The 17,931-nt window shown below is 42.3% G+C and overlaps 5 non-coding genes across 5 annotated transcripts; all 5 read right to left on the bottom strand.

The window, feature by feature from the left end:
* Positions 1-8,710: 8,710 nt before the first annotated feature.
* Positions 8,711-8,815, bottom strand: trnal-caa (transfer RNA leucine (anticodon CAA)). Its single transcript has 2 exons — positions 8,778-8,815; positions 8,711-8,756 (listed from the first exon to the last, which is right to left on the bottom strand). It is a non-coding gene; the product is annotated as a tRNA-Leu (tRNA).
* A 695-nt stretch (positions 8,816-9,510) lies between these two features.
* Positions 9,511-9,615, bottom strand: trnal-caa (transfer RNA leucine (anticodon CAA)). Its single transcript has 2 exons — positions 9,578-9,615; positions 9,511-9,556 (listed from the first exon to the last, which is right to left on the bottom strand). It is a non-coding gene; the product is annotated as a tRNA-Leu (tRNA).
* A 402-nt stretch (positions 9,616-10,017) lies between these two features.
* trnal-caa (transfer RNA leucine (anticodon CAA)) lies at positions 10,018-10,122 on the bottom strand. Its single transcript has 2 exons — positions 10,085-10,122; positions 10,018-10,063 (listed from the first exon to the last, which is right to left on the bottom strand). It is a non-coding gene; the product is annotated as a tRNA-Leu (tRNA).
* Positions 10,123-10,361: 239 nt separating this feature from the next.
* Positions 10,362-10,466, bottom strand: trnal-caa (transfer RNA leucine (anticodon CAA)). The gene is made up of 2 exons: positions 10,429-10,466; positions 10,362-10,407 (listed from the first exon to the last, which is right to left on the bottom strand). It is a non-coding gene; the product is annotated as a tRNA-Leu (tRNA).
* A 1,396-nt stretch (positions 10,467-11,862) lies between these two features.
* On the bottom strand, positions 11,863-11,971 carry trnal-caa (transfer RNA leucine (anticodon CAA)). Its single transcript has 2 exons — positions 11,934-11,971; positions 11,863-11,908 (listed from the first exon to the last, which is right to left on the bottom strand). It is a non-coding gene; the product is annotated as a tRNA-Leu (tRNA).
* Between the last annotated feature and the right edge of the window lie 5,960 nt (positions 11,972-17,931).

Here is a 17,931-nt window from a genome sequence, read left to right as displayed (position 1 = left end):
TTCCTATCGAAGTTTCAGTAAAAATTTGCTGTAGGCTGAAAACAATCATGTCTTAAATATGACACGTGCGGCTTTAAAGGGTTAATGCTTTCAAAATGAGTTAACATTGTTAACTTATTATAGGTAGCATTAACTGAAAATGATTAGGAAAAATAAAAAATATTATTATCTTGTCAGCTTCGGGTGGATGCAGCGACTGGACGTCCTGCGTGTTCTCTTCAGGTGTAAATGAACAGTAAAACTTTCCACAGTGTGCTGAGGTGTGTGTGTGTGTGTTTTTGTGGCTTTGCCGGGTCAAGGCAAAGTTTACCGTCAAGCCGTGTCGTTTTCAAGTTTCTGTCGTCTTTTTTTCATGACTTCTGTCTCTCTCTCATTCTCCCGGTTCCCTCACATAAAACATCACCGATGACGATACCACAAAGTTTACACCTCGACCTTAAATTCCCATGACAACATCTACCCCGAGGCTTTCAGGGTGGAAGATGCTCACTCTGCCTTTTTTTTTTTTTTTTTTTTTTTTTTTTTACCTACAAGGGTTTGGCCTGAACGGGATTTCGAAGGTCAACACCAATATGACCGCACTGCAGCTCAGGCTGATATCTTGTTCCAGTACTTAATATCTTGTATCTTGACCCTTTATAACCCCAAAGATAAAAAAAGAAGTTTTAAAAAGTTCTTGGTGAGTTTAGAGAGGCAGTTTTTTTTTTAAACTTCTTGCAATTGTCCCTGCTTATGTGTTTAACTTGTGTGTATATGCATAAGTTTAGCTCCTGCAGCTGTTCTTTAACATTGCTGTTGTTTCACTTATTGCTTGAAAAGTGCTCTATAACTATAGCTCTATAGAAGGATCTCTGTATTGTGTACTTTTTTTGTGTGTGTGAGGGTGTGAGTGTGTGTATGTGTGTGTTTTTCTTTCCTTTTTAAATTTTTTTAAATGTGTTTTAAATTTTTTTTTTCTTTCTACTACTCTTGTGATATTTGTATCATGTCATTACTATTATTACTGTTATCATTATTAACATTATCATCACTACTATTATTATTATTGTGAATTTTGCAGTATTAATCAGTATATGTACGCATGAGAGGGTATGTTTTTGTGTATGTGTATGTATGAAAAAATTATTTAAAAAAAAAGAAAAAAAAAAAGAAAAGTGCTCTATAAATAAAATGCTATTGGTATTATATAGTAGTAGTAGTAGTAGTAGTAGTAGTGGTATGAAAAAATAAACTGATTACTGTGGTGCATAGTTGTGTGGAATATGATGGATCGGCTACATAACCGATACAGAATTGATCGTTTCTATAGTAAATATGTAATCGGTCAAACTGAGTTATGTCATGTGATGTCACATCAGAGGTGGACAACACTGATCAGATGTTTAATCAAAAGCCAATATTGGCACCATGTAGTGTGACCCAGCTCGCATGTCAGTGTAACACCAACAGAGATCACACACGCACACACACACACACACACAACATTGTCCATTGATGTCTATTGGAGCAAAACATGTCTAGGTTGTAGTTATCAATCAGTGGAATGGCCTATTTCATAGATGGGGGCACATGCTGATTGATCCTGTGTGTGTGTGTGTGTGTGTGTGTGTGTGTGTGTGTAAGGGTCATCACGTTCAGCCCCAGTTGTGTCAAACCAGATGATCAATACGACTCCGGCGCTGTTTTGTAGCGACTGCCGGTTAGCTTAGCTTAGCTTAGCTTAGCCGCTGCAATGAAGGAGGAGCGAGAGAGATTAAGATTAAAAGATACAGAAAGAGAAAGAGAAAGAGAGAGGGAGAGAGAGAGACAGAGAGAGAGAGAGAGAGAGAGAGAATGTGTGTGATGGTCATAATGACATAATGACAAGTAAATTCAGTCTTCATCTCTGACTCCCTCACCTCCTCCTCCTCCTCCTCCTCCTCTTCCTCCTCCTCCTCCTCTTCCTCCTCCTCCTCCTCTTCTTCTTCTTCTTCTTCTTCTTCTTCTTCTTCTTCTTCTTCTTCTTCTTCACCATCTTCTTTATCCTGTCCTCCTCCTCCTCTTCCTCCTCTTCTGCTTCTTCACATTTTCTTTGTCCTCTCCTCCTCATCATCTTCTTCTCCTTCTTCTTCACCATCTTCTTTATCCTCTCCTCCTCCTCCAGCCTTTTCCTCCCCTCACCTTCTGCCTTGCCTCCTTCTTGTTCTTCTTTCCCCTCTTCCACTGGCCTCTCCTCTTCCTCCTCCTTCATCTCTCTCTCATCACCACCTTCCTCTCTTCATTCTTTTACCTCACCACCCTGTTTTCCTCCTCCTCCACCTTCTTCTTCTCCTCTTCCTCCCTCACCGTGTTTCTCATCCATTACTGCTCCCTCTTTTCTGCTTCATCACCTCCTCATGCACTCCTCCTCCTGCTCCTCTTCTATCTCCTCACCAGCCTCCTCTCTTTTATCCTTCTCTACTTTCTCTACCACCTCCTTCTCCTCCTTCTTCCTCTTCCTCTCACGCTGCCTCCGCCTCCTCCTTTTCCTCTCCACAGGCGACAGGCCGATATGTGTAAGCGTGCAGCGTTTTTTAAATATCCTCATTTGTATGCCGTCGCGGCGAGGCTGTTTTAATTCTCGATAAAGCGAGGAGACAAGAGCGCTGTGGAATTCCTTCATGCTATCTGGAAATTCAACAGCTTCCCCTGGCGAACTCCTCCGTCTAATCACCTTTTATTCCAACTTTTTATCAGCTCCTCTCGCCGCTCGCTGTTATCAATAATAGAGGAGCGAGATATTCTGTCCTCGCTACAGGTGGATGCCGAAACCTGTAAAAAGAGACGTGAAAATCAGGCCTTTGAAAGCACCGCGATGGTTCCTGACAGGATCGGGAGGCAGGAGATTAAAGTCCTGCAGCCGTTGTACATCATCATCGGTACAAAAGGCCCAAACCAGTGCTGTCTCAGCCCAATCTTCAAAATCACTCTTAGGGCTCTATCTTTCACACTGCCACTACCCTCTACCCGTGAATTACGCATTTAGCAGCTTCCACTATCCCTAAACGGTATCTTGCGCCCACACTACCCGCAATACATTATGCCGACTAAGTTATTTGCGCCTGGAGGTGTGTCCGTGGGTGTGTTTATGCGCTTTCCCTATAGTTGCTATCTTGACCACACACGTTAGGGAGAGTGGATAGCGGGTCCTCAGAACCACCCGCTATCCCGTTTGGGCTTTTACAAGAGCGCGCCCAGGCGGCTTCAATGCGCGTCCACTTGGACTTGGACATGTGGATGTGCACATGCGGCTCCACCTCCCCAATTAACTCGCCTATAAAAAGCCACCTTGCTTTGGCCTCAGTTGAACCCCTGAGAAAATGGCAGAGATAGTACTAAATCGTGACCTTCCTCTCTCCATCACAGGTTTCCGTTTGCAGATTTGGGATAGTGCAGCCTGCCCTTAACCCTATAAAGCCATTCGTATCATGTATGATACACATTTTCAATTCCGTTTTTCGTTTTCAGTTTAATCAATACTTGACCAAAATACTGTTGTATACCTTTGAACACTTCCCCTGTTCACCCTGGACCATACCATTGGCACTTCAAGTGCATATCATATATCATACACAAGAAAGGTCGTGTAATAACATATTTTTTATTTATTTATTTATTTTTTTTTAATATATTTTGTTATAGGACTAAATAAAGGGTTCAATTTCAAAAAATTGGAATTTTCTGCCAATTCTTTCATAGTTCAGGCTTTATAGGGTTAAAGGCAATGGCACCTGGCACACTGATTGGTTTAACTGGCATAACGCCCAAACCACGCCTATGCATAATGCAACGGGTAGCGCAAGTGTTTTACGGATAACGGCAGGTGTGCAAGATAGCAAGAGGCGGGGGAACGCCTCTTACTCAATGCTAAATCCCCAAATAACAGGTTTAGGGACTCTGATGCAAGATAGGGCCCCTAGTGTCAAACGATGGTCATGATTGGCCTAAAAGTTGTGGATTGTGTCGTCAGCCAATCTCTGGTCACGGGATGGGATTTGTCCAAGATTGACCACAGCTGTGTTTTGAGCAGTTTCCTTCCTAAGTTAATGTCGTCTGTCCAGGTGAGAATAATGTAGTTTGAACTCTGGTGGCACCGAGTAACCCGACAGTGTCTTGGAGCTCTAACAAGAGAAGTGTGCTGAGATTTATAATCCAACCAGCTATAGGAGGTGACCCCTAAATGCAGTGGATTATGGGTTAGGATTGGGTATTAGCGATGATCTCAGAATACAATATCATACGTATCCAGTCACAATACAATTTTTAGCACCACAAACACAGAAAAACTATAAATAGAGCTCAAAATACTGATACAATTACTGATGAAATAGTTTGGCCTGATGACCATATTCAGCTATTTCTTTGTGTGTTGTTCACTGATGTGAACACCACAGAAGAAGAGACAGACAAGTTATCTTGTCATAAATGAACCAATTCAATCAGAAGAGACTAAAGGGGAAAAAACAGAGATATGCCGATCCATGAAAGAGAATCATATTTATTATCTGTGAAAAGAACTCTTTGGTGCCTAGACACAAGTAGAAAATTGATCTTCATGGGCAGCAATCCCACTGAATATGCACATCTATATATAGGAATTTTTCTGTGGTGTTCCTCAAGGTCTTTGTGTCTTAATGTGGTGTTCAAAGGATTTTGACCATTTATTCTCAAGTGGGAAAAATTTGTCAAATTTTGCACCAAATCTGTGTAACAAATAATATCAACTCAAAAAATGCTGCAACAGCTTATTCTAACCCTTTTACACTCTACATAAATAAATAGGTACCTGAAAAAAATGTTCATTAAAGGGGTTACATTTGTAAATGTGCAATTGAGAGTCTTACTGAATGAACTTTTGCTGCTGAGCTTCAAAAAAAAATTGTGAATTAAACTTTTCCTGTCTAGTTCCGACTGAAGTAAACCTACTGTAGATGTGACTGTACCTTAAGACCAGTTCTCACATTTCATCAATTTTACAAGACAGCTCACTATGACAGGAGGGAGATGAGCAAAGGAAAAGCTTGATCTGTCAGCCACTCAGGAAAAAAGGGCTGGGAAACTGTCCTGAGCCTGGAAGCAGGTTCGGGGTTCAGGACAGGTTTGATCCTTCAGAGGACCAGTGCATCAATCCCTGAGGAAATTTCACTGATTGCCTTCATACTTACACTAAGGCTTGTTGCTGCACTAGCCCTCTGATTTGAGGCCTTTTTCCAAAATTTCCAAACACCTAAAAGAGTCTAGGTCCAGATTCATGCAGCATTAAACTGCAAAGACTCACAGTGGAGTTTGATGTGCCATCTTCTTTTATTCTGCACAAAGAGATAAAAACAGATCTGCATGCTCGTCTTCAGCCATTTCCAGCATCAACGCTAGATCAGAATGATCCTCCACAAGATATTCTCTTTTTGTCTGCAGTGAGTCCAGCACATCACTGCTTTCAAATGAAAAGTGTGTCATCATCAGTCATTTTTGGAATGAAGATAGACAACCTTTTATTCCAAATTGAGAACCATATATTCTTGAGCTTTCACAGTCGGTTTTGAGTGTCTTGGGCTCAAACAAAACTTATTCAGAACTTGACTGAGTGTGTCTAAACCTTCAATTCAAGTAAACAACATGAAAAATTACCAAAACTGGGACTTAGGCTGCCATGCACCAGCAGCAGCAAAATATCCCACTGTCTCTATATTTACTCCGGCATATTCTCTATCTTGAGGCCGCAATTTTCAAGCCTCCATGAGCAGCATTACTGATCTAGGATCCGCCAGGCGTGTCCCCTCCGTTCCCTTTCTCTCTCAACAACCTGAGAGATAAAAGCTGACCGCAGAACAGCTCTACACACAGACACCAGCCCAAAAAAACGACATTAGCTCTGTGTCTGTGAGATAATTCCCGTAGCCTTGCTGCTCGATTTCCATTCAGGGGAACGGAAAGTGTTTTCTGTGGAAACTAGGCCACGGGGAAGCATTCCTCCTCATCCAGATCTAAACAGGACAGAGGGAGTTGGGTTATGTCTGTCAGAAAGCTCATCCTGCATACTAACTACTGAATGCAGTGCAGCAAGAATAAAGCAGTGTGCCAAAAAAAATAACATTATCCCCTTTTGGTAGAGGCTTATGCCTGAAGAGTTTTGCAGTGTCATGTGTGCATAAATTTTTAGCACAGGTTACGCAAGTGTTAGTGCCTTGCTCTTTGCATTGAGTTACACATGGAATAGGAATTGGATGGGTGTGTATCTATGTTCCCAGGGTCCTAGGTTCCCAAGGTTGTATGTTCCTAGGGTCTTATGTTCCCTGGGTCTTATGTTCTTAGGGTCCTAAGTTCCCAGCATCCTATATTCACAAAGTCCTATGCTCCAAGGGTTCTATGTTCCCTGGATCCTATGTTCCCTGGGTCCTAAGTTCCTGAGGTCATATGTTCCTAGGGTCCTATGTTCCCTGGGTTCTATCTTCCTAGCCTTCTATGTTTCCAAGGTCCCTTGTTCTCAGGGTCCTAAGTTCCCAAGGTCCTACGTTCTAAGGGTCCTAAGTTCCCGAGGTCACATGTTCCCAGTGTCCTAAGTTCCCAAGGTCCTATGTTATCAATGTCATATGTTCCCAGGGTCCTATGTCCCGAAGTTAATATTCTGTTATTCTGTTATTCTGTCATTCATGCTCCCGTTATGTGCCATATAACTATGGGGAACATAGGACCCCGGGAACATAGGAGTGACTCCAATCCGACCCCTATTTGCACATTAGACCGCATATAAATATGTTAATCTCCTGACAAAATCATCAGCATCTGAAGTCAAGCGTGTCCTGTTTTGCTAAAGGCTCACTCATCTGCTGTCTGACACCTTAAATTATTCCATCATTGTGACAACCATCCATGTCGGTGTAGATTGTGCGAATAACATCCTGAGCGGGTTTCCTCAGACATGTCCTAAAATTAAAAGAATCATGGCAATAAACATGGGGGTTTCCTCACAAATGGATTGGAACTGAAGATGTTTGGATGACTGGTGAAAAATCTTGAAACTAACAAGCAATGCTTTTCTCTGGATACTGCCTATGAAAAGTTTTTCTCATATTGGTTAGCAAGGAAACTATTAACTTTGAAACAACAAAACATTATGTTCCTCTCTTACTAATATGGCTCCACAAGAGCTAAGCTGTAAGAAGAAAGAATTTATGACTCTCTCTTCCAAAGGACAGCAAAGGCACAGAGGGGGAAGTTGAACATGTGTCTCCACTGGGAGAATGAGTGGAAGACTTCATCTTTAGTCTAACACCTCAGACCACCCGAGGATGCACAGTGAGTGTATGATGAGGTGCAGCTGTATCGGGCTGTGTAGTACAAGCCATGTGATGCTATAGTACCTTTTCTGGTCATTGAAATGTGTGAACATTTACTTTAAGTGGGATTTGAACCCACACCTCCACTGGGAAATCAGGCCCTAGAAAAGGTTTCTCTTCCATCTGATGCTTTAGAGCTCTCAGACATCATGCCATCTATAAGTGCAGCTCGTTGAATCTAGTGGGGTAATCATATGAATAAGTCCAAAGCATGTGTGCAGGGGTTTATTTTAACTCTGCAGTGTTTCTTCCTTCATTTCATTTCATTTATTCAGATGAGAACAGGGTCAAACCAAGATGTGAGGAAAACTGTGCTGCAGTTGTTAGAAGTGAGAATGTAGTTCAAGGGATTTTAGATATAAGGGGAAGGACAAATCTTGAGTCTAGCACCTTAGATCACTCTGCCATCAATGACATCCATTACAAAGTTAAAATGCCCAGTATACACTGCAAGACTTAACTGCTATTGTATTGGGCAATGATGTCAAAATGTCCGGTGTATAATACTTTGTAAACCTGGCACCAGCATAGACCTCCCTTCACTTTTTCTCCACAGCTCTTGATATGGTGCATTTCTTAAATGTTAAATACATTACACCAAGCAAGTTATGTAGTGCCCTACTTTCCTCCTTTATTTCACTTCATTTGTCCAAGTTAATTTCAACTCTGGTGGCACCAAATAGTGAAACCAAGATGCCTGAAAATGTGTACAGAATCGTGTTTCAGTTTGGTAGAAGTGAGAATGTAATTCAAACAACTCTGGGATTATCTATATCTGGAAGGCTGCACTTTATGATGAACATGTGTCAGAAATGGGATATGGACTCACACCACCATTTGCAGAACAGAAATCCCAATGGAAAGCTCAAACCTTGTCAGTCTCTCCAGGTCCATTTGGACTCCAGTTGTACCAAATACTGAAACTGAGAGGCCCAGAAATGTGTAAAGAACTGTGGTACCGCTGAGAAGAAGTGAGAGGGCTATGATCAAACAACCCCAAAATAGCCAGGATTATCGACATAAGGAGGCTTAACTGAGCACTTTATGATGAACATGTGTCAGGAGGGGGATTTGAACCCACGCCTCCATTTAGAAAACAGAATCCCCATTGGGAAGGTCTACCCTTGAGTCTGGTGCCTTACACAACTCAGCCATCCTGAGCTTTGCGCGCATAGGTAATTGTATTTTAGGTATTTGCATGAAAGATAATAAAAAAGATTCCATTATACATTGCAAAAACCAATGCAGGCCTGTTTTTTTTCTACATTTTCTATGATTAAATTGAGAATGCAGCACAAAGAACCCCTGGATTATGGATGCCAAGAAGTTTAGCAGTGCATGGTATGATGAAGCTGTGTCAGGAGTGGGATTTGAACCCACGCCTCCATTTGGAGACTAGAAACCTCACTGGGAAGGGCGAACCTTGAGTCTGGCGCCTTAGACCGCTCGGCCATCCTGACACCTCGAGGTGAAGGAAAATGTCCAGTATACACTGTAAAAATTTGCAGTTCTATGCTTTGATTCTTTTATTCTTTCTTTGTTTTAATTTTAATTGCAATGTCACAGCAGACATCTTTGTAGGTTCTTTAAATTCTACAGAATTTCCTCTTACTCAGCTCATTTGTTCAGGTTAGGAAACTGCCTTATAAACCGTGGTGGCACCAAATAACAAAACCAATATGCATGGAAAAGTCTCAGTGCTCTACCAAGAGAGCTGCGGTGCATGTCCAAATGAGAGAACATGATCAAACCAATAACAGCAAAGGGTTTGATTTATGGAAATGAGCATTTTGTGAGAAACATCTGTCAGGAGTGGGAGTTGAACCCATGCCTCCATTTGAAGAACAGACAGCCCATTGGGAAAGGGACACCTTGGGTCTGGTGCCCTAGCAGTTGAAGGAAACTGCCCCACATACCCATTGTGTCTGGTCGTCAACCTGCCCAATATAGACTGTAAACCTTGGAAACATGTAAGTGTCTTCTTTTTGTCTTTACATTTTTTGCTGAGCTGAATTTCCTCTGAATCCAACGTGCAGTGGTGTATATTAACTTTGCAGCGTTTATTCCTTCAATTCACTTTATTTGTTCAGGTGAGAAAAAGCTCATTTGATCTCTAGAGGCACCAAAAAATGAAACAGATACGGCTGAAAATGTGTGTCAGGAGTGGGATTTGAACCCACGCCTCCATTTGGAGACCAGAAACCTCACTGGGAAGGTCAAACCTTGAGTCTGGCGCCTTAGACCGCTCGGCCATCCTGACACCTGAAGGTGAAGGAAAATGACCCATATACTTTGTAAAACCTCACAGTTGCCATTAAATCAATTAATAATGTCATCCAATTGGAAGCACTAGGCCAGTGTAAATTTATTTTTTTTCTGTTCATATTTCTTGCTGAAGTGAATTTCCACTGAACATGTCAAACCAAAGCATGTTTGGGCAGGTTTATTTCACCTTTGTTTGTGTTTCTTCAGTTCCTTTCATTTGTTCAGGTGAGAACAAGGTCATTTGGTCTTTGGTGGCACCAAATAATGAAACTGAAATGTGAAATGGTTGTAAAGAAGAGTGGTGCAGTTCATTAGAAGCAAGAAAGTGCAAAGAACTCCAACAAACCTGGGATTGGCAATAGAAAGAGGTTTAGCAGTGCACGGTATGATGAAGACATGTCAGGAGTGGGATTTGAACCCACGCCTCCATTTGGAGACCAGAAACCCCACTGGGAAGGTCAAACCTTGAGTCTGGCGCCTTAGACCACTCGGCCATCCTGACACCTGTAGCTGTGGGAAAATTGTCCATGTACACTGTAAAACCTTGCAGTTGACACAAAATCAGGTATTACTGTCATTCAATTGGAAACGCTGGACCAATGAAAGTCTCTTCTTTTTCTCTCTTTACATTTCTTGCTGAGCTGAATTTCCACTGAACATGTCAAACGTGAAGGTCATTGGATCTCTGGTGGCACCAAATAATGAAACTGAGATGTGAAAATGTATAAAGTTCTCTGGATGTGTCAGGAGTGGGATTTGAACCCACGCCTCCATTTGGAGACCAGAAACCTCACTGGGAAGGGCGAACCTTGAGTCTGGCGCCTTAGACCGCTCGGCCATCCTGACACCTGAAGTTGAGGGAAAATGACCCACATACATTGTAAAACCTCACAGTTGCCATTAAATCAGTTAATAATATCATCCAATTGGAAACTCTAGGTAAATTTCTTGTTTTTCTGTTCACATTTCTTGCTGAGCTGAATTTCCACTGAACATGTCAAACCAAAGCATGTTCACAGGGTCACTTGATGTCTGGTGGCACCAAATAATGAAACAGAGAGCCCCAAAAACCCCAAAATGCCTGGGGTTTTGGATATAACAAGGTTTGATAGAAGATGTTGATGAACCAACAGCCTCATTTAGAGAGCAGAACCACCATTAGGACAGACTAAAACTGAGTCTGCTGTTTAAGATGACTTGACCATTTCGCTGTGTTATTAGTTGAGTGTATGTATGTCAGATGTTTAATTACTAACTATGTCAGCTGACTGATTTGATTCGTTAATTCGAGTTAATTCGGCAAATGCTCTAATCCAGAATAACACAAATCCATGCAGGATTTGAACTCACACCTCTGTTTCAACAACAGCAAAGCCATTAAAGCAGAGATACTTTCACTGAATCAGGCACCTTCAATCCATGCAGCCAACCAAGCATTATGGCCCTGTTGAGCAACCTTATCTATATCACATCAGGTTGCATTGTGAAACGGACCAGAGTCAAAATTTAAGTTGCCAAGTGCAGCGGGTCCACGAGGAATTTGACCCGGAGCAGATCAGACAACAGACTAAACAAAACACTGCGAGGAGCCAAAGTGTAGTAACAGCGGTACAGTTGGCAGCCACTGGCAGAGTCACAGATGTGCAAGGTACATGTAGGTTGTTAAACAGCAATCCATGCATAAATAACAGATGTGCAGAATACAACTTGAGAGACAAATAGCCCGAAGACTTCATGTTAATGTTTGTCTGCAGATATGCAAACTTCAGTCAGCATCTTTAGTCAGAGTTGTGACTACGAGTGAATGGCGTTCATCATTATTATTTATGCTTTGATCTCCTGAGGTATTTTTGTTTTCAACCTTTTAGCTGTTTTTTCAGTCCGTCTTAGAGCATGATGTTTCAAAAAATGGCTTTCCAGGGAATAACTGGTCAGATTTCGGTCATGATACAGATATGTGATTTACTCCTTCAAAGATTATTTTTCTGTAATTATGAAATTTCAAATCTGAAGGGTAGGTTGGCAAGGTTAAGAAATCAATTAACTAAAAATCTGAGTATTTGTTCAGTGGTGACATATGTTTGTGCCTTTGAGTTTCTTTCATGAGTATTTTTTTTTTTTTTTTCATTTTTATGACTTTTATAAGTGCAGACACATTTTGATCTCAAATGGAAACTAGTAATCACCAATGTGAGCTGAGTGCGAGGGAGTTACAAAAAAAACAAAAAACAAAAAACATGGTTGTCAGGAGTGGGATTTGAACCCACGCCTCCATTTGGAGACCAGAAGCCTCATTACTAAGGAAGGGTGAACCTTGAGTCTGGCGCCTTAGACCGCTCGGCCATCCTGACACCTGAGCAGCAGCAGCAGCAGCAGCCTGTTGGTTGATTATGTGCTGCAGGGATTATTTATAAGAGGAAACAAGCAGTGCTAGCAAACATGAAAAGTAACATGAAAATAATGTAAAATTAAAAACCGCTGCGTTGCTTTACGCAGAGAGGGAAGTGATGCAACGAGATCTGGAAAGGTGGTATCTCCTCTAGGGAATAATCTCCCAAAAACTTCCTAATAAGGCCGACCTTGTAATCAGTTAATTTAAGCTAAAGAAATGCAGTTACATCCAGCAGGCATTGCAAAACGACTGAGGGAAATGTAAATTGGACATAGACAGAAATAAATGGGCCGTTTTGAGATCACCTTGCCCCTTTAATGTGACGTATTTCCCAAAAGTGTGGGATTTTACACTGTGCTTTTTTCTGGGAAACTGCAGATTTTCATAAAGCTCTCCCTCCATCGTCCCAGTTTAATTTTTCCCGCTTTTCTCTCATACTTTGACTTTTTTTTTCCACAATATGCCCGTTTACTATCACCTCCTTGTTGCAAAAAGTGACACAAAGCATCCCAGATCTCTGTTATATCATTGTTGTAATGAAATACGCTGCGCCAAACATGCCGTCACCATGGTTACCTTAGTGGCATCGTAATTGAAAACACCGTTAGGCCGACTGCTTTGCCTTTTATGTGACTGAATATATTATTTGATTTTAGACAAAATAAGGTTTAAGGCTGTGATAAACTCCATACAGCAGCGTGCCGTCCAGCCAGGCCTTCATATCGATACAAAACAACTTTATTTGTTGAGATGTACTTCCACTTGGTGCATGCACAGGCCTCGCTCGTCGTGATTTTAATCAGTTTTAGGCATGCCTGACACGAATTCCTTCTTTTATTGTTTCACTAAAGTTACTACAGAGTTAAATGATGTATTCATGTTTTCTGAATTTGGGTTTTTCCAAATGTTTCTACAGGAAATAAAAAGATGCCATTTTCATATCTGTGCTTAAAAAGTAACCACAATGCAATATTGTATCAAGGCTGGTATGCTCAGCTAGGCAGAGACGGGGGGGGGGGGGGGGGGGGGGGGTTATTTGATGGAACAGGTGGAGGGGCAGGATTGTTCAAAAATATGTGAAATATGTGAATTTTTTTATTTTTATTTTTCCCATGGGTACACGATGAAATCAGCAATACAGATTTTGGTGTTTTTTTGGAGGGTGCATAAATTGTCAACCAGGTGTGTGTGTGTGTGTGTGTGTGTGTGTGTGTGTGTGTGTGTGTGTGTGTGTGTGCCCGCCGCAGAGCGAGCTCAAAAGGTGAAAAAGTGTTTTTTCATTGCGGCGCGACTCCAGCTCTGCACGGCTCATCATCTTGTTGTGGCTCACAGTGTTTACCTCTGTCAGACAGAGGCATGTTTACATTCAACACAGTGATTAGACTGGAGTCACATCTGTCACCACACACACACACACACACACACACACACACACACACACACACACACACACACACACACTCCATTCACAGCCTCCCTCTCGCTAACCATCCACCAGTTATGTTCGCTCACGTAACACTGTTGTCCAGTTAATCCATAGTGTGTGAGTGTGTGTGTGTGTGTGTGTGTGTGTGTGTGTGTGTGCGTGTGTGTACATCGATCAGCCTAGATTGGGTCGAAGGCCCCTAAACAATACGGACGTAAACACACACACACATTCACAAACATGCACAGACACGGATATTACATGCATGCATGGAAAAACAAACACACACACACACACACACACACACACACACACTAAGCAAAATGGATGTAAACATAGCACACGTGCAGACACACACACACACGCGTGCACACACACATTTGTATGCACACAATCCATGGAACATGTGTGTAATTCTCTCTCTCTCTGCATTGCTGCTATACTCTGAGGCAGAGGCTTAGCATGCATTGTATTTAACCCGGTCATCGTGTGTGTGTGTGTGTGTGTGTGTGTGTGTGTGTGTGTGTGTGTGCGCCCATGGGCTTTTCATCCACGGCTAAACACAGACAAGACAGAGAGACAGATGGACAGAGAGATAGATAGAGAGAGAGAGAGAGAGAGAGAGAGAGACAGGTAGATACAGCAAAAGAGAGAGAGAGATTGAGATGTAATTGTAAAGAGAAAGTGAGAGAGAGAGAGAGAGAGAGAGAGAGGTAGAGACAGATAGACAGTGTGATAGAGAGGCGCTGCATCCTGATTGGCTGAGAGGACCTCTTGTATCTGAGTGGAAGGAGAGAGAGAAAGAGAGAGAGCAAGAGAGAGAGAGATGACACGTGCTGCACTGTCACATGACTGAGATGCTCTCTCTCTCTCTCTCTCTCCCTCTTTGCTCTCTCTCTCTTTCGATGCTCTCTCACCCATTCCCTCCGTCTCACCCCCCTCCCTCTCTCCGTGCTCTCTCGCCCAGCTCTCTCTCTTTCTTTTCTCACTCTTCCCTGCTCTCTGTTTCTTTCTCTCTCTCTCTCTTCTGTCATTAATGTCCCTTGATATGCTCTCTCTTTTTCTCTCCTCCTCGTTTTTCCTCTTTCCGCTCTCTCATTCGTTCCTGCTCTCATCTCCTTCATTTTCACTATCTGCACCTTGTCCCTCTTTTTTTTCTTCCCTTCCTCTCTCTCTCCTCCTCCTCTCTCTCTCTCTCTTTCCTCCTCTCTCTCTCTCTCATCCAGGTTTAGCTCGTCCGTCTGGCTCATGTTTCCGTGTCCCTGCAGACAAAATAAAATGTTCCTCTCTGCCAGCACACCTAGCACACACACACACACACACACACACACACACACACACACACAGAGTAGATAATCCCCATTTTAACAAGTCATTTAGCCTCATATTCAGTGTTAAAAAAAATCTTGTTTTTCTTGAAACAATTGAACTAAAAAATGCCACTAGGATGAGATAACCCACTTGTTTCTAATGCAGTTTCTCTTGTGACAGGGATTTCTGTGGGAACAAGCATGAATCTGTTGAAACAAGGCAGAAGAAGGCAGATCAGGCCAGGAGGATCAACAAAATGACACTTGATTCAAGCAAATTCTGCAGAAAAAAAAAAATCCCATCTCATCCCACTGGCAGATTTTTAACTTAAGAGAAAGATTTTAAGAGTGAATGTGAGACAAAATGACTTGATAAAATGGAATCTTTTTTAGTGCATGTGTGCTTGTGCATGCACACACACACACACACACACAGAAGAAGAAGGGACGATGTTCAGCGAAACCTTGCTCAGCTGATTTTCTTCTGTGCATTCGATTGGTAAATCTCGTCCAGGGCGCCTTGTTTAAGCTGCTTCAGGCGGTCCCCCCCCCCCCCCCCGCTGCCCGCTGCTGCCTCTGCTTGCCGCTCTGCAGCCCACCTCCCTCCTCCTCCTCCAGCTCCTCCTCTACCTGCTGACTTGATCAGTGTCGCTGCTGCTGTCACTGCTGCCTGCTCTGGTCTGCGCCCTACAGGGGGGGTCTTTGCTGCTGCTTTCCATGAAGGTGCATGGAAGGGCGGGGAGGTGGGATTCCCCCGCCTCAGGCCTTATTAGTCCTTCTCTCTCTTTGTGCGTCTGCAAGCACACAAAGGTCCACTAATAAGGGCCGCAGGTTGTAAATTTTGTCCACAAAGGTCTGCGCATGCAAGGTTCGTCTGCATGCAACCCCAAACTTTGAGCCACTCCCAGCGATAAGAGCTCCAGCAGGATCTACTGCGCATGTGAGGAGCACGTCTGCCACGTTTAGACATCAGAAAAGAGTATAAATGCAACTACTACAGGTCCGACTGAGAGTATAACTGAGGCTTTCCAGGCTCTGTTCCTGCAGGTAGCGCCATCCTGCTGAATATAACTTAACCGCAGATCTCAACAAAAGTTTTCTCTGGCTAAAGTGCTCCTGACTTAAACTGGTAACACTTTACAATAAGAGTACAACAATTAACGTTAGTTAATGCCATTATAAACATGAAGTAACAGGTAATAAACATTAAGTAACAGTTAACTAACCGTTAACTAATGTGTCTAAGAATCATGTACTAATGCTGTTCATGCTAAGGTATTAATTTACATGTTATTTAAGGGTTACTGTAGATATTATTAACATTAGTAAATGTCATAATAATCATTAACTAACACTTAATTAACCATTACGGCATTAACTAACGTTAACTATCGTTAATTGTTGTGCTGTTATTGTAAAGTGTTACCAACTAACTTTACTCTTATAAAGAATGTGCAAACATGAAATTAGCAGTCTAATCTTCCAAATTGGAATGTCAGGGTTCCCATTATTTTAGTAGAAATGAATCGGGCGTTCTTCTCAAGGACATGGTCAGTGACTGCAGTGGCTACACGTTATCTGTTGCTCAAGGAACATCGTCTCAGAATGACTCACATACTTTCAGTCTCTGACAAAGTATGACAAAGTAACTTAGACAAATTTAGCCTCGCTGCGGATTGGATTTCATCGACTAAAAGCAACTTGAAACTGGACGGCTATCTAGCAATGACAGCGAGCGGCCGACGAGCTTACAAATGATGAACATGTGAAAGAAAGCTAATGCAATGTTGTGTCTCATTTATCAGTGACACAGTTACATGAACAACTATCTGCATTTGTAATGTTGCATTTCTCACAGCGGGCCGACGCCGGCTAGCAAGGACACAAAGTTGTCAACGTTGATTAAAAAACTCCATGATGACAGCATGGAGGAAAGTTTGCCAGTATACGTGAGGCAAATGTACATCAAATATGTGCATTATAAAGGGTGACTCATGACATTACACGCTGCAGGACACTGGTGTGTGTTCAGGAAGCCTTGCTGCAGGCTCTCCGGCGTGTAGTTTGCATGTGTCTACCAGGGATTCACCTGAATCCAAATCCATATTCAGCAAGTAATGAATAATGGCTTTCTGCCAAATAAACTATCCCTCCAAACATTTTTCTTTAATTTTGGCTTCAAAGAATACATGCAACCTCTTCACAATCTAAGTTTACTTACAAAGGATAACGCTACTTTGTCCATTTTCGATTGGCAGCCATTTCATTTGAAGTTGTGTTAACGTGGATACCACATCTCATGGTGCACAAAAAATGTAAATCATATTAGATTTCTTTTGCAGAATACAGAGTCTTAAGAGTGGGTTTCCTAGACCTGTATAGTTTTAATAAGCAGGAATTTCAGTCATTTTACATTTATTTCACATTTTACATTTATTTGTGGGTAAAATCCAATGATTGAAAAAAAGAGTACATTTATTCTGGCAAGCCACACCCACTTTTTTCCCAGATCCGCACACCCCTAGTGTCTACATGTGGTGCTGCAGCATGATAAAACATAACGGCAACAGATGTATGGACACTCAAACAGGGCATCAGCGGCAAAAACCTGATTGTTTGATCTGTTTTCTCATTTTCAAGGCGTTTCCACGACTGGAAAACTATCCAGTACATGTCCGGGTTTTCCAGGACACATGGGAACCCGGCACGACCTCATGTCAGGAAACCACACGGGGCGACACACGGGCTTCATTACACCTCGCAGATATTTAGGTTGTGAAAACCGAGACGGGTTAGGGGAGATGAACCCCCCTGACACTCTGGACAGGAATAGTTTTAACTGCATTTCTGTAAAAAAACGCAGCACAAGCAGACAGAGCTCCAGCTGTATTCTTCTCACGCAAACACAAGAACTGAGGAGGAAAGCCCCAGAGAGTTTGCAGCAGGGCCGTCAGAGTCATGTCCGGCAGTGGGGCCACTTACATTCAAATGAGGCCCCACAAGGGTCAATGTGACCTGCATCAGCACAATGATATTTCAGGCTACTTTCTGATTTACTATTTCAAATCAATCAATTTGTAGCCGACCAATCAATGAGAAACTGCATGTTGGCTCATGAAGATGACACATTATATATAATTACGTAAAGCAGAAGAGAGAAATGCAACAAATACACAGCAGACA

The sequence above is a fragment of the Myripristis murdjan genome, chromosome 10 (genome assembly GCF_902150065.1).
Source record: "Myripristis murdjan chromosome 10, fMyrMur1.1, whole genome shotgun sequence".
In the NCBI taxonomy this organism is placed as follows: domain Eukaryota; kingdom Metazoa; phylum Chordata; class Actinopteri; order Holocentriformes; family Holocentridae; genus Myripristis; species Myripristis murdjan.
This window is presented reverse-complemented; position numbering and strand designations above follow the sequence as displayed.